This window comes from Schistocerca piceifrons, chromosome X (assembly GCF_021461385.2).
Source record: "Schistocerca piceifrons isolate TAMUIC-IGC-003096 chromosome X, iqSchPice1.1, whole genome shotgun sequence".
NCBI lineage: Eukaryota > Metazoa > Arthropoda > Insecta > Orthoptera > Acrididae > Schistocerca > Schistocerca piceifrons.
Genome location: NC_060149.1, coordinates 355,868,029 through 355,873,519, shown reverse-complemented (window position 1 = coordinate 355,873,519; position 5,491 = coordinate 355,868,029). Strand labels below are relative to the sequence as shown.

At 45.7% G+C, this 5,491-nt stretch overlaps 1 pseudogene; it reads left to right on the top strand.

Annotated features, from left to right (window-relative positions):
• Positions 1-1,772: 1,772 nt before the first annotated feature.
• Positions 1,773-1,890, top strand: LOC124723954 (annotated as a pseudogene).
• The last annotated feature ends 3,601 nt before the right edge of the window (positions 1,891-5,491 follow it).

The window sequence follows — 5,491 nt, the reverse complement described above, 5'->3', positions numbered from 1 at the left end:
AGCTAAACAATATTTGCTTCATTATTAATTAGTTTCGTGTGGTTCAATGGCCGGGTGCACGTCTTTCGATTGGACGCCAATTCGGCGACTTGCGTGTCCCTAATCTACTGCAATTACCCAACCGGGGAAAGGGGACATACAGTTTAACGTGGAGTCCGAACCTGCTCCCCACATCGTTGAGAGGTGAAGGCTAGATTAAAAGTAGGCCGAAAATTTCATCGATGCGACCGGGATCCGATCGAGCAACCTCTCGGCTCACATACAGGTACTTTACCACTAGACCACCAAGTCCTGCTGGCATCTGCTTGCTGCGTTTTTTTTTATTTTACTTTGTAAAAAAAGTTATTTGGACTGCTCAAGATAAATTGCACACCCTGTATACTGAAAAGGAGTATACATTATAAAGTAATCTTTCTATAATGGGATGAGTACATGTAAAAAGACTTGGATTTTAAATGGGGCAGTGCTTTTATATTCATCTGAATGTGGCCTGATAGAGGAGCGGGTTTGGGATGTGATCTTGGGTGTCAGCGAGGAAAGAGCCGACGACTGCGAGACGATTTCGGGTCACTTAGGATAGCAGCTCTTCGCTTCTGTCTGAAGCCGATAGCGAGTCGTCTGGTTTTCCCAGATCCGTGTAAAGTGGTCACCAGCGAGTTCCATATTTTGTGGTCAAAGCCTTTCCAGCGACATTAGGTGTTCACAGACTACCATTATGAGGGCAATAATAATGCGAGAATTCCTGCCAGGACGCAACATTTTCGAGAGAAGTGATGTTAGCGGGGAAAAGACGATACCTGCGTTTGAGTCAAGAGTCTGTCTTTCTGTACGCTAAGCATGATTGAATAAAAAACCTAAAAGTTACAAAAATTTCAGTAGCTACTTGGAAGTTGTGAGATCTAGAGAGTGGTTCGGCAGCCCCCATGTGTTTAAGAGATGAGTCGTGGGCTTCAAGGGGCGGGGTGACAGTAGTGTTAAAAGTCGCTGAAGACAGTGGTTAGTGATTCCAGAGTGACCGACAAAGTTGTTCGTCCAATGGAGCAAATCTCGTAACAATTCGCAAATGTGATCCCGTCCGGGGTCTTATTAGTTTTTTTGCCGAACTTTGTAGGCGAGAGGTGCAGCTTACTGCGTGCAGGCATTATTTGTTGAGAAAGGCCTTGTGTTAGATCGAAGGGGTGCTTGGAGAGGTTAATTAAAGTAAACTCGCATTATTTCACCTGAGCGAGATGCCACAGTGCTTAGCACACCGAACTCGCATTCGGAAGGACGACGGTTCAAATCCCCGTCCGGCCATCCAGATTTAGGTTTTCCTTGATGTCTCTAAATCGCTCCAGAAAAATGCCGTCATGGTTTCATTGAAAGGGCACAGCCAATTTCCTTCCTCATCCTTTCGTAATCCGAGTTTGTGTTCCCACTCTAATGACCGCGATGCAGACGAGACGTTGAAATCTGATGTTTCTTCCTTCCTTTTGAATTATTTTGGTTTTGGCATGACTCTTGACCTACGTTATTTTGACCGTTATCCATTTTTGTCTTTCGAGGATTTCTGTAGAAGCTGCAAGGAACCTGATGGAAGGATGTTTGTTGATTGCTGTCAATTTTCTTTTTTTTATTTTTATTTTAGGCGTCTAGTCTAGTAGGATCAAATTGAGGAGAAAATCTCCATGGTCATGGAATGAGTCTGTACATTACATTACAATAGAAAACGAATAATAGATAAAATAAAATGTTTAGGAATCTTAAAAAGTCGACAAGCTAGAGATTTATGTGGCAACGGCCTTGCCGCAGTGGATACACCGGTTCCCGTGAGATCACCGAAGTTAAGCGCTCTCGGGCGTGGCCGGCACTTGGATGGGTGACCATCCAGGCCGCCATGCGCTGTTGCCATTTTTCGGGGTGCACTCAGCCTCGTGATGCCCACGGCGGTCGGATGGTCACGGTAGGCCACCCGTGGCATGACGACGGAGTGCTTTATGTAAATATAACCAACAATGTAACACAGGAATTAGCTTAATTTTTCAAGAAACTCCTTGACAGTATAGAAGGAGTGACCCATGAGGAAACTCGTCAATTTAGATTTGAAAGCAGATGGATTGCTGCTAAAAAAATTTTAGTTCTTGTGGTAGCGTATTAAAAATGAATGCTGCAGAATAGTGCACGCCTTTCTGCATAAGAGTCAAGGAGGTGCGATCTAATTCCAGATCGGAGTTCTGCCTCGTGTTAACTGAGTGAAAGTTGCTAATTCTTGGAAATAAGCGGATAATTTTAACAAGAAACAACATTACTGAAACAGTGCCAATGTTGCACACAACATTATTTACTAACAAGCTAGAGTGGTCAGCAAACGGAAATATTTTAGAATCACCTGTAATACTAGAAGGCATATCATTTATGTAAATATGGAACAGCAGTGGCCCCCGCACTGATCCCTCGGGTACCCGTCCATGTAACCATGCCCCACTCGGACCCCACATCGTAACCATGTGGCCTGGTCTATGAATCTGTTTGAGTGCAAGTAAATTGCTCCAGGACATTAAAAGCTGTGTGGAGTATTGAGTATTTATCCATGTCACGCATAAAGAGTGAGGCTGGCGACTCTTATTAAGACTGTTTTCAGACTCTAGCGGTGCTGATAATTGATCCAGGTCCGCCAATATAAATTTCCTTCTCAAATTAGTAGTGTAATACGCTGAGCAAATGGATAGTGTTACAACAAGAATGCCTTATCCGAACGCTACCAAACCGATACTCGAGTATTTACATGGCTGTGGGGTATGTGGATTAAAGAGCTTATTTTCGGTACAGAGAATAGCCATACCTACAGATGAAAAATGATGTTAGCAAATAACGGCTATTGGATGTACCTAACGTCACTGCAACTTTTAAGGTGGAGATCTCAATACAGCATGCCCAGAAGACTTGCAAATGCAGCTTTTCGCTATCTTCCGGACTTCAGAGGCGTATACTTAGTTACAGGATACCTTCCGTCTGCTTTGACCCGTGACGTAGTTGCGATGTGTGACGATGCGTCGGAGCCCATGAGAAATACGGACCTCACAACGAACTTGAGACGTTACACTAGTCGGCTTGACCGCCACACTACGTGAACACTCGGTTCCGTGCAGGGCCCATGGGAAATCAATATTTAAGTGAAAGATACGCTCTAAAAATCTTAATTTTGCCATGTGCTATCAAGAACTTGCATGCATTTAAACACGCAGTCAAGAATTGTTAAACTCGTCTGAAATAATTACTCGGTCTCCCCCGGAGATGGCTGCTGGCACTCGTACGACCTGCAGTGTAACGTGTTGTGATGTACGTTCAACGGCCTGTCTTTCTCGGGGCAGACGGTCTCCAAGTAGCCGAATATAAACATTTCAAGCCAATGATGGGTTCAGCTCAAACAGAGGAGCCAGTCCGTTCCATGCAAACACAGCCCACAGCCACCACCAGCTTGCACAGTGCCTTTTTCACAACCTGGGTCCATAGCTTTGTCGGGTCTGCGACACATGAACTCTACTATCAGTCCCTACCAACTGAAATCATGGCTCATCTGACCAGGCTACGACTTTCCAGTCGTCATTTCCCAGCCAATACGGTCACGAGCCCACGAGAGGCGCTGCAGGCGATGTTGTGCTTGTTATCAAAAGCAGCCGCGCCGGCCGTCTGCTGCCATAGCCTATTAACGCCAGATTTCCTGGCACCGTCCTAACGGTCATATTATTAGTCGTGCATCCCACATTGATTTCTGCGGTTATTCCATACAGCGTTACTTGTCTGATAGCACCGACAACTCTACGCAAACGCCGCTGCTCTCGGTCGTCAAGATCTTTGGCCACTCCGTTGTCAATGACAAGAAGTAACGCCTGAAATGTGATATCCTCGACACACTCTTGACACTGTAATATTGAATTTGCTAACGATTTCCGAAATGGAATGTCCCATGTGTCTAGCTACAACTTGACATCCCGCGTTCAAAGTTTGCTATCTCCGTCGTACGGCCATCATCACGTCGGATACCTTTTCACATGAATCACCTGAGTACAAATGACAATGCACTGCCCTTTTATAGCTTGTGTACGAGATACTATCGCCATCTGCCTATGTGTACATCACTATCACAAGAGTTTTGTCACCTCAGTGTAATTCGTGTCAGAAGCCTTTTGGAACGTAATAATCCATATCTGACCTGTCAGATCCTCTGACTTGTCTTCCAGACAGCATGTCTGGAATGTGATGGGAAGGTGTTTACTTTCATACCATCCTACAGCCAGCAGCATGCATGAACTGGCTCCGCATGTATTTCAGAGATGGCAAGAAATTCCTGAAGATGACATTCGGAGATTGTTCTCTTTCATGCTGCAACGATTCAAAGAGTAATGTTTATTACGGGCATCAGTTCCGAATGGAATAAAATTTTAACCATTTGCTACCCGTTATGTGATGAACATGTTCATAAAGTTTCACAAATATCGGACTGGTGCTCGATGATTTAAAAAATTCCATTTCCGTCAGCGTACGTAGCACACTTTTACTCGCGCGCTGCACATACCAGGAAGCGCGTGGATTCCGACAGCGGACGTAGATGTGACTGCACGACGCCACCACATCTCGTAGGACGAGGAATGAAACATTTCAGGCTGTATTTTTTCTTTGGCACTGTTCCCACAAAACTGAATATATTCATTTGTAAAACATCACGTACCATTTTTGTTTGTGTTTCGCTGCTCCATGCTATCGTCGTAATGTTATTCCTTGTTTTTAGTTAAGAAGAGGAAGAGAGACAGCAACAGTCACGCTTTCTGATATATCGTCGGCGATAAACTTCGAACGACGAAGACTAGGTACACTGATTCAGCAGACGTCATGGGATGTGGGTCACAGTTCGTGCAGGTGTGCTACAGCGCGCCACACGCCCCCAGTGCCAGCTGCAGTTGTATTGCATACCTGGGAAGTGGTTGTGCAAGTGATTTCTGTAACATGCAATGTCTTCGTCAGCTGACGCCGTTCGAACGGGGTATGGTGATCAGTGCACGACGAATGGGAGTTTGGCCGGCCGGTGTGTCCGAGCGGTTCTACGCGCTTTAGTCTGGAACCACGCGACCGCCAAGGTCGCGGGTTCGAATCCTGCCTCGGGCATGGATGTGTGTGATGTCTTTAGGTTAGTTAGGTTTAAGTAGTTCTAAGTTCTAGGGGACTGATGACCTCAGATGTTAAGTCCCATAGTGCTCAGAGGCATTTGAACCATTTGAATAGGGGTTTCGATTTCGGCAGTGGTACAGGAATTCGGCTTCACTCGTTCAACCGCGTCCAGGGTGTATCGTGAATGACTGAATGAGGGTGTCACAGTCCCCAACAGACGAACTACCGGCCGTCCAGCCACCCTCGATGACCGTAACCGGCGACATCTGAGACGGATCGTCAGTAGTGACAGACTGGTATGGAATGGCCCCCCTAGTTGTTCTGGAAGGGACTTTGGATGGTCTGC